Genomic DNA, 11,644 nt, shown 5'->3' with positions numbered 1-11,644 from the left:
TTATTTAATTTTTCTTTCAATTATTAAATATTTTATTCTAACAACAGTGAATTGTACATGCAATTCAGGTCAATAATACAGATTCTAATTATTAATATTTAACCAACAACATTTTATATTTTTTTCTGTAGACAAAAACCCTTGAATTTCAAATAAATTCTTCCTAAAAGTTATGATTAGTCAGAATTCTAAAAAATTCTAAAAATTCTAAAAAAGCTGTAATATTTATTAAGTATAGAAAGTAATTTGAGTTTGTAAAAAAAAGAAACTTTTTTTTTTTGACAGGCAGCGTGGATAGTGAGAGAGAGAGACAGAGAGAAAGGTCTTCCTTTTTTTAAGGAATGAGCACAAATGCAATTCCCTACTATTATGCAGTCAAGTTTCCCAATTTGGAGAAATTGCAGGGGTCAGCATGTCGGAGTGCAATGAAAAAGCCTTGCCCTGGGAAAGCCACCTGTGTGATCATGGTATCTCCCCTGCCAGGTAAGAAGAAATTTCTTTATTTCTATGTAACCTTTAAAATCTTCAATTCTAAGCGTATCTAGACTTTGGTGACATTATTTTGAAGTTGATCATTATATGGAATATATTTCTCAAAGAAGCTCTATAACCTAAATTCTTTTTCTGCTTTGCTCCAAATAATCAGTGCAATTGTCACTTTGTTGTTGTTGTCAGGTAAGAAGAAATAGACTCTTGGCAGAGGAAGGAAAGGAATGAGTATGTCAGTGTGGGCTAATAGCTACACAAACCCTCATATATACTATAAGACTTATTAAAGGGTCATAATGAAAATGGCTACCATGGTAAATCAAGTAAATCAAGGCTTTTTTGGCAGGGTGTGTTCTGTTGGTACTTGTACTTTCTAAAAGGAACAGCTGCCTAGGATGCCTGCGATGATTGCTTCTGAATGTGAGAAGATAGTTAAATTCATATTTCCTGCAAACTACCTTCTGTAGAGTAATTTGTAACTTATTTAAACAAAATTCTAAGCTGATACAACAAAATGCTAGTGATGATATGCAATCTTTAGGGTCCCAATTTGTGCTATATAGTAAAATCTTTGCTCCCCACAAAGAAGGCAGAATAAAGGTATGGATTTCTTCAGGCCAAATGACAACATTAGGATCTTTTTGGCTTTAGCACCATCAGTAATGTATAGTTTAAATTCACCTTAATATCATTAGAATTATACTTCCTATAGTCCATCTAAAATTTCCAATATAACTCCCAGATAGCTTAATCTATCATTATAAAGAAAACATACACTCTTTTTTTAATGTTATTTATGGGAACTCATTATCAACGAATTTTGAAAACATTTGAAGTTTTATTTTGTTTCTGTTGATTTTTAAATCCCAGAGCATTTCTTTGAAGAGAGTGAAAATATTTCCACATATTTAGAGGAAAGTTAGTAAAGAAAATTATTCTTTTCCTTTTTCTGTTGTTCAAACTTTTTTTAAACATGAACATTAATAGCTAAAATCCAAAACAAAAGGATTTGTGACACCTGAGTAAAAATGAGAGCATGCATTTTTAAAGATATGATAAATTATATATAAATGTTGAAGATAGATGTATTCCAGAAATTTGTTTAGGAAAACAGATGATCCAAAGAATATATGGTAGAATAGAGAAATCACCAGGACACAGATTAGAAATCTAAAATAATGCTGAGAGCAGGTAGATTTGAATCGATTTGCTAGCAGAGGCATGAGAAACGTTACACCCAATGTTCAACTTCAGAGGAAAAAACTGGAGACTTTACCATGATGTAATTCAAATTATATTCATGAAAACAGAACAAACTAGAATGGTTAGAAAATAAATCAATTAAAATTAAACAGAAAATTCCCAGGAATTCACAGTAGCACCCAAAGAGAAAAGGACATTGTCAGTTTAGATGTAGTGGTCACAGTGGTGACATTAATTTACATATTCCAAGGTCAAGTCCTAGGCAAATCATACACATACATACATGCATAGAATTGTTGGGCATATGTGAATAGATAAATATTTTATATAAAAATGATTACAAAATAGAATCTAATTGAATAGGGAAGGAAGTGAGGCCATGAATGATGGGATCAAAGTGAGTGGGGAATGAAGGTGGATGGAAAGGGAAGGTCTGAAAGAAGTTTTCATAGTTTGTATAATTATTGCTGTGAACTGGTGGCTGAGAGGGAATGCAAGAAGATTTGGAGTTACAGTAGTTGAGGAAATGAAAGATAAGAGAATAAATATTAAAATTTGTGTTTTTAAGGATTCAGGTTCTGATCATCGAGGAATATTTAAAGAGATTTTTCACTGCCAGTGCTGTAGCATGGTGGGTTAAGCTGCCACCTGCAATACTGGCATTCTGAATGGGTGCCAGCTCACATAATGGTTGTCCCACTTCCTACCCAGTTCCATGTTTATGTGCCTGAGAAAGCAGAAGAAGATGGCCCATGTGCTTGAGCCCCTGCATCAATGTAGGAGAATCACATAGAATTCTAGGCTTCTGGTTTTGGACAGCGTTGCAGCCTTTTGGGTAGTGAACCAGTGGATGGAAAATCTCTCTGTCTATCCCTCTCTCTCTCTAAATCTGCCTTTTAAATAAATATATAAGTCTTAAAAAATTAAAAAGATTTTCAAGGTAATTTTTTATTTTTTTAACTTTTATTTAATGAATATAAATTTCCAAAGTACAGCTTATAGATTACAATGGCTTTCCCCCCCCATAACGTCCCTCCCACCCGCAACCCTCCCCTTTCCCACTCCCTCTCCCCTTCCATTCACATCAAGATTCATTTTCGTTTCTCTTTATATACACAAGATCAGTTTAGCATACATTAAGTAAAGATTTCAACAGTTTGCTCCCACACAGAAACATAAAGTGAAAAATACTGTTTGAGTACTAGTTATAGCATTAAATTTCAATGTACAGCACACTAAGGACAAAGATCCTACATGAGGAGTAAGTGCACAGTGACTCCTGTTGTTGACTTAACAAATTGACACTCTTGTTTATGGCATTAGTAATCACCCTAGGCTCTTGTCATGAGTTGCCACGGCTATGGAAGTCCCCTGAGTTCACTGACTCTGATAATTTTTAGACAAGGCCATGGTCAAAGTGGAAGTTCTCTCCTCCCTTCAGAGAAAGGTACCTCCTTCTTTGATGACCCGTTCTTTCCACTGGGATCTCACTCGCAGAGATCTTCCATTTAGGTTTTTTTTTTTTTTTTTTTCCAGAGTGTCTTGGCTTTCCATGCCTGAAATGCTCTCATGGGCTTTTCAGCCAGATCCACATGCCTTAAGGGCTGATTCTGAGGCCAGAGTGCTGTTTAGGACATCTGCCATTCTATGGGTCTGCTGTGTATCTCTCTTCCCATGTTGGCTCATTCTCTCCCTTTTTGATTCTATCAGCTAGTATTTGCAGACACTATTCTCGTTTATGTGATCCCTTTGGTTCTTAGTCCTATCATTATGATCAATTGTGAACAGAAATTGATCACTGGGACTAGTGAGATGGCATTGGTACATGCCATCTTGATGGGATTGAATTGGAATCCCCTGGTATGTTTCTAACTCTACCATTTGAGGTAAGTCAGCTTGAGCATGTCCAAAATTATACATCTCTTCCCTCTCTTATTCCCACTCTTATGTTTAACAGGGATCACTTTTCAGTTAAGTTTCAACACTTGAGAATAACTGTGCATTGATTACAGTATTCAACCAAAAGTATTAAGTAGAACAAACAAAAAAAAAATACTAAGAGGGATAACATATCAAGTTGCTCATCCACAGTCAGGGTGAAGGCTGATCAAGTCACCGTTTCTCATAGTGTTCATTTCACTTTAACAGGTTTCCTTTTTGGTGCTCAGTTAGTTGTCACCTATCAAGGAGAATAAGTGAAACTTGTTGAAATGAAATGGACACTATGAGAAACAGTGACTTGATCAGCTCTTGTCCTGACTGTTGATGTACAATGTAATACTTTATCCATTTTAGTATTTTTTTTTGTTCTAGTACCGTTGGTTGAACTCTGTAATTAACACACAATTATTCGTTGGTGTTTAAATTTTAACTGAAAAGTGATCCCTGTTAGGAATTTGGAAAACATTATGCTGAGTGAAATAAGCCAATCCCAAATGGACAAATACCACTTATTCTCCTTGATAGGTTGACAATTTTTTTATTTTATATGTTTTCTTTTCAGAGTGAAATTCCTGTGTATATGTATGTATTCATTTATTATGTAGTATTATGGCCACTATCAAAAATCTTTTAAAGAACCCTAAGTGGTGTTACAACATGGGATGCTGGCAATGGCAGGTTGCAGCTTAAACTTGTGTGCACAGTGTCAGCTCTGCATTTTATTTTATTTTTTACAATTTTTTTATTTGAAAGACAGAGAGAGAGAGAGAGAGAGAGAGAGAAAGAGAGAGAGAGAGATCTCCATCTGCCCAAATGGCCGCAATTGCAATAGCCAGGGATGGACCAGGAAGAAGCCAGAAATCAGTGACTCCATCTGGTCTTCCATATAGATGACAGCAGCCCAAGTACATAAACTATCTTCCCAAGTACATTAGCAGGATGCAAGCTCAGAAGTACAGCATCAGTACAAAACAGGCACTCCAAAATCTAAATGCTGGCATCTTGAATGCTGGCTTAACCTGATGCATCACAATACCAGCCTCTAGGGTGAATTTTGGATCCTATTTAGCCCCTAGCCACAACATACTCAGCTTTGATTTTCAGTAATTTCCCTTATTCTAAGATTTCTGATCTAATTAATTTTCTATAAAAGTATTTATTCATTTATTTTGAAAGTTGGAGTTACACAGAGAGAGAGAGAGAAAGAAACAATATAGATCTTTCATCTGCTGTTTTATTTACTTATTTTTCCCCTCAAATGGCTGCAACCACCAGTGCTGAGCCAGGATGAAACCAGGAGCCATGAGCTTCATCCAATTCTCCCATATGGGTGCAAGGGCCCAAGCACTTGGGCCATCTTCTGTGGCTTTTCATAGGGCATTGGCAGGGAGCTGGATCAGGGAGCATACAGGACAGGAACCCACATCCATGTGGGATACTGGCATTGCCAGCAGCAGCTTTATCTGCTGTGCCACAATGCTAGCCCCCTCTAACTTTGTATAATTGTTTACATTTATAATTGCTTTTAATTTTAACTACTTGCTTATTTTGTTAATTATATTTAATAGAAAATCATGACCACTTTTTGAAATGAGCAGAAAATACAGAAATAGTCAACAATAAATAAGAAACATTTCTGAAAAATACTGAGCTGACAAATGTTCACAGACTTTTCCCAATATATAGTAATAATAATGCTTGTTAGACTCTGGCAACATAATCTCTGAGCTAACAAGAAGATTTTGGTTGTATCCAGAATCCTGTGAAAAATCAATTTCTGATCAGAAAGTTATCATATTAGGCTTTTTTCTCCCAATTAAATAGGTTTTTCTTGCATCTTCTCCATTGGTTGGCAATATTTTCAAGATACCTACTCAGAACTGTCACTGAAACCTCATTTATCCTTTGCTTGAGTCCCCATAAGAATTCTCAAAATGATAGATTTATACTACCTACTAACATTGCTCCTAGCCTCCTGTATATTTTATTCTATCTGCCTTTATAGTCTATGTATTTATTTTCCCTGTCTCCTAGAGTTATCTGCTCCAGGTTCAGGGCATCCAATCTTGTCTTCTATCTAGACTTTATTGTTTGACTTACTCATTCAACTAATTTTAATGACCAGGTCTTGATGACAAGGTTATTTTTCTCACCTCTTTACACCTTGATCTTTTCTGAGTCCATTCAAAGGGTCACCTTCTACTATATGTTCTGGCTAATCCTTTTGTCAATCTCATTTTCTTTTGGATATAAGAAACTTACTCCTGGTTCTTGGCTATGTCATCTCCCTCTTTAAATGGTCAATTGATGATCATTATAAGAGTAAGAGTCATTAAATGTCCTCTAGAGCTTCTGTCAGTTTCTCACTTCCCCATTTCTTTACAATTTCAGTCATAGTACAAACTTGTACTCCATATACTATAAGAAATGGATGAGGGGAGACATATATCCTTATCCTAGCTGTTATCATCTCCTGCTTATTTTCTGTGGGTTTATCTTCCCACATTGGTAAACATAATTTGCAACAAGATAATTGTAATTAGGATCCTTCACTGCTATCTCCCTTCACCGTGAGAATTGCCAAATAAATATTTGTTGAATAAATGAATGAATAAACAGGTGCTGGAGAAATAAAGGTGACTAAGAATTAACCTTTTTATTAGCAGTTTTGCAATCCTACGAGGGATATACTTAAAGAAACTAATGACATCAATATAATTTGATGTTAGATAATTGAGTAGAAAGTGTACTATAAGGGCATAGATAGTACAATGTGGGTCATTTGGGAAGGTTTCAAGGGTAGTTGAATCATTTATTCATTCAACAAATATGGGTAACCCCTACCTGTGCTTCAGGTACTCTTTTTGTTGCCAAGACTGCAATAGTGAAAAACACTACCAAAAATGTTTGCTAAAGTTATTTTCTTCAAAAACATGAATTAGTAAATAACTGACAAATAAAGAAATAAATAATAAGGGGTCGGCGCTGTGGCTCAGCTGGTTAATGCCCTGGCCTGAAGCACCAGCATCCCAAAGGGGTGCTGGTTCAAGTCCCAGCTGCTCCTCTTTGGTCCAGCTCTCTGCTATGGCCAGGGAAAGCAGTAGGAGATGGCCCCTGCATCCACTGGGGAGACCCGGATGCAGCTCCTGGCTCCTGGCTTCAGATTAGCTCAGCTCTGGCTGTTGTGGCTATCTGGGAGTGAACCATTGGATGGAAGACCTCTCTCTCTCTCTTTCTCTCTCTCTCTCTCTCTCTGCCTCTCCTCTCTGTGTAACTGACTTTCAAATAAAAAAATAAATCTTTAAAAAAGACAGACATAAATGTTAAGTAAGTCAACACATAAATGTTCATAAACATTTCAGATAAATAAGTGCTATTTAGAAAAAACAGAGTTGTTCAGGATTCTTCTCTTCCCCCTTTTTCTAGGTTAAATCCATCAGCGAGTTATGTGGTGCTGTCTTTCAAATACATACATTCTGAGTCAATATTTTTTGATAATTCACAATGACTACCCTAAACAAAGATACTCTGAAGTTCTTTCCAACTCTAGGTGTTTTTCAATTCATTATTCCTTGTTCTTGGAATTAGCTTTCTCCTGATCACTGTGTACGTGATCTCTTCTCCAAATTTAGGTCCCATCACAAATGTCAGTTCTTCAGAGTCTCCATCGCTGTCATCATATTTAAAAAACATCGATAATCTATCATTTGTTAACACACTACAGTATTCGGTAAAGAGATTTTCATAGTTCCCATCATGGCTTAACTAGAATAAGCAGTAACTTCTAAAATGAGTCATGCCAACTCCTTTGTTTGTACCACTACCATGCTTCTCTCAGCTGTCAGGTCACAATGAGTTCTCTATATACAGGCCAGGGTAGGCAATTCAGGTGACTTGACTCCAGGTGCAAGCAAGTTACTTAAAAACAAGCAAACAAAAAACATTAAAAAAAAAAAAAACTGTGAGGAGAAATGTTAAGAACTATTGTGTGTCTGTGGTGGGAAGAGTTAGATCAAGGGATAGGCATTAGCAATACAGGTGGGGAGAGAGAGAGAGAGAATTTTATGAAGGTTCTTGTCCTTGTATAGGGAGCAGTCTGGGAATGCTAGTAGAAAGGAAACTTTGGAATTTTATTTTCTTTGTCTCTACAACTTTCCTCCTTTTCCATTTTCCCTTATAATAATAAATATTGGGGGCCAGTGCTGTGGCACAGAGGGTTAAGCTGTCATCTGATATGGGTGTTGGTTCTTGTAGTGGCTGCTCCACTTTAGCACCGGCTCCCTGCTGATGTGCCTGGGAAAGCAGCAGAAGATGCCCCAAGTATTTGGGACACTATCACCCACATGGGAGGCCCAGAAGAAGCACCTGTTTCTTGGCTTCTAGCTCCTGGATTCAATCTGTCCCAGGCTTGCTGCTTATGGCCATTTGGGGAGTGAACCAGTGGAGAGAACATCTCTCTGTCTCTCATTTTGTCTCACTATAACTCTGCCTTTCAAATAAACAAATCTTAAAAAAAAAAAAAAAAAAAAGAAATATCTGTCTCCATACCGGTGACTTAAGCCTCTTCTTGTCTGTCTCCTAAAGGGAAATCAAGGTAGCTGGAGTCATTTGCTCATGTGGAAATAAAAAGCTGCTGGCAAACAAGAAATCTGAAGCATCTCTTCTCTAATTATCCCTCCCAAGATTCTTAAAACTGGAGAATGGTAATTTCTACACTGCTTCCTCCTAATGATATTTCCTCCTAGAGGGCAAAGAGGGAAGGTTTGCTCTAAGGAAATATTTAATGAGGTGAGGAGTGGTTGTGGTTTTCTGGTCTCTGGGTTGTTGATGACCCCTGAAGCCTATCCCATCAGCTCATTATAATTAACAGATACTAATGTAGAATTGTTAAGATATTCTATACAAGTGCCTAAAATATAATGTGTTGGCGTGAAATTGACGTTTTGAGATTTGATTATTGTTTATAGCCCTTGTCTCTACTGTTGAGGAATCATGTTTTTTTTTTTTTTTTCTTCATATTCTGTTGAATTCTTTACTTAATGTAGGGTTAATCTTATGTGTATAAAGTGAACTGAAAATAGATCCTTATAAAATTTAGGAATGGGAATAGGAGAAGGAGGAAGAAAAAGCGTAGGAGCATGGGCAGGAGGGAGGGTAGGGTGGGAAGTACCACTTTGCTCCTAAATCTGTATACGTGAAATATGTGAAATTTGCATATCTTAAATAAATTTTTAAAAGAATATAAAGAGATCAACTCTCCACCTACACAAGTTACTGAATGTAAGGAAATTAAAATGTGAAGGCATAATGAAGCATTTTAGGCATACAAGTTCAGATGTCTTGCTGAACAAAAACCTAAGATGGAAAAAATAAAATGTATTTTTTTCTTTTTTTTAATTTATTTATTTGACAGGTAGAGTTATAGACAGAGAGAGAGACAGAGAGAAAGGTCTTCCTTCCATTGGTTCATTCACCAAATAGCCACCACGGCCGGCGTTGCACCAATCCAAAGACGGGAGCCAGGTGCCTCCTCCTGGTCTCCCATACGGGTGCAGGGGCCCAAGTACTTGGGCCATTCTCCACTGCCCTCCCAGGCCACAGCAGAGAGCTGGACTGGAAGAGGAGCAACCAGGACTAGAACCCGGCACTCATATGGGATGCCGGCACTGCAAGGCAGAGGATTAACCAAGTGAGCCACGGCGCTGGCCCCTAGAATGTATTTCTTACATGAGAAAAATAATCAATTCATAGAATACTTATGGAAATATGTATGAAGTAAGAGTGGTCAAATATCTGGATAAATGATAGCATTATCTTGAATTATATAGAAAATTCAGAAAAAATTAGGTTATACAGGTGCAGAATAAATATTATACATATTATAACCATATATCAAAACATTCTTTAAATATCAAGTGTACATGAAAGAAAAAAATATGTTTAACATTTCTACTTAAAAACATAGATTTTTAAGAAAATATATTACAAAAGACCTATAGAAATAGAGAGATATACCATGTTTATTGAATGTAAGACAATATAATCGAGATAATAGCTTTAGCAAATTGGTTGTTAGAATGAGCCTAATCAACACCTCAACTTTTTCTTCATGAAATTTGATGATACTGAAATTTGTGTTCAGAAATAAAGTTAAGACTATCTAGGGTATTTCTCTCCTATTCTCCAAACACCCCTGCTTTTCTTTGAGATGACTCCTGAATAAATGATCTGTATATGAACCATTATCTCAGGTTTTTCTTAGGGAGAACCTAACCTAAGTCACAGAGGAAGTGTAAACTACTGAAGGATATGGGAGTAATATTAATGATCGATAGGCTAAGTTACATATAGCCTCTCTTGGGTTACATATACACTGTGGCTGAAACAATGCAAATATCAGGTCATATGGTATGGAGGAGAGAAGGCATTTTCAGTCGTAGAGCACAGTAAATGCAAAAAACTTGAATGAGGAGAGAGATTTAAATGTTCAAGGCACAGATAATAGGACAACATGGATGATGTAGCTGGAGAATTAGATAGGGACCAGGCTGTGCAGGGCTTTATATACCATATTGAAGAGTTTGGACTTAGTTTCAGTTGTAATCAGTGTCAAAAGAGTTACGTGGCTTGGCCCAGGGATGGGAAACAGAATGAGAGTTCTGAAGAACTTGAGGATAGAAAGGAACAGGTGATATATTTTGAGACAGAACTGATGCCACTTATTGATGAATTAGCTATGGTGAATGATGAAAAAGGAGAAATCAGAGATGGCAGTTAGGTTTTAGGCTTATACAAGAGGCTTAAACAAGAGTTTCCTATATGGAAATAGAATAGAAAAGGAAAAGAATGGGCTGGTGTAGGTGGATAGGAATGTCTATTAAACATTAAATTGAATGTGGACACCTCAGTGTGGAGCTGAAGGAAATACTCAGTGTTAGAGATTTGAGTCTGTGGATTATCATTTTGTGTTAACCTACTTTTGTCTTCTCTCGATGAAAACTTCAACATATATAAAATGGCAATGTGTTCTTCTTAAGTAGACCCTGATTCACCCAAAAATATCTGGAGACTCTGTATAACACAAAGTATGTGCTCTAACAGCCCTAGTGAACATGAGATTCATGGGGGCACCATTTTCAAACAGCTAACCAACCCTTATCCCTCCCATTCCTTCCCAAAGATATCATAATAATGGTGACTGTGTACACCTCTATTTTCTCTCTACCTCCTAACTGACCCAGGAATCCTGCACCCCAACCAAAGACCTGTGTTGCGTGCTATTTCTCTACAAGAAGCTATGAGTTAAAAATTGTAAACTCTGGTTTCCCTTTCTTGATTTGTGGTTGGCCTCATCATAGCTTATCTGAGGTAAGGTAGTTAAACTGCATTTTTACTTGAATTGAGTTATAACTGAATTCCCCAATGTCCTTCTTGCACAACTCTTTCTTCAGCGAATAAATATAAGGATACGGAGCATGATATTAGTAAACTCATAATAAGTGCACATAATGTTAGAAAATGTAGTAGTTTTTGAACAACAAAGGAAAAAAAAAGAAAAAGAAAATCAAGGTCCATGCCCTGGAAGAGTTCAAGGCTTGTTTACTAGTCTGCTAGTTTACTAATTTATGTTACTTGTTTACATGCTGATTACTCAACCTAATCATCTAGAAAGAATTGAGATTAGATCTTTCTGCCAAAAATGCGGATTTCATGTGTAACTTCATAGTTGTCACAGCCATTTGCTTTCTAACCAGCAGGTCAGCCCATTATAAGGGCTTCCATTATAGTTTTTCGGTCTAGCTGTAACTTTTCTATGAGGGCTGTTAAATTTATCCCGAAACTGTAGTTGGATCCTTAATTTTATTGACTAGGTCTGTGTCCCTAATTTTACTGTTCCCATTGCAAATTCCTCTCCTAGAGATTTGGACCTTTTCTTTGTAATTGGTAACCATTTTCTAGTGGCCATTTGTTGACTTCTATAGAATCCATTTACTTGGTTTTAGCTCACTGC

At 36.6% G+C, this 11,644-nt stretch overlaps 1 pseudogene; it reads right to left on the bottom strand.

Moving 5' to 3' along the window:
• Positions 1-336: 336 nt before the first annotated feature.
• On the bottom strand, positions 337-491 carry LOC127485346 (U1 spliceosomal RNA; annotated as a pseudogene).
• Positions 492-11,644: the final 11,153 nt, after the last annotated feature.

This window comes from Oryctolagus cuniculus, chromosome 1, assembly GCF_051225735.1.
Source record: "Oryctolagus cuniculus isolate XC-2025 breed Fujian yellow rabbit chromosome 1, ASM5122573v1, whole genome shotgun sequence".
NCBI classification, from domain to species: Eukaryota; Metazoa; Chordata; class Mammalia; order Lagomorpha; family Leporidae; genus Oryctolagus; species Oryctolagus cuniculus.
The sequence above is the reverse complement of the archived record's forward strand: the minus strand, read 5'-3'. Positions and strand labels throughout refer to the sequence as shown.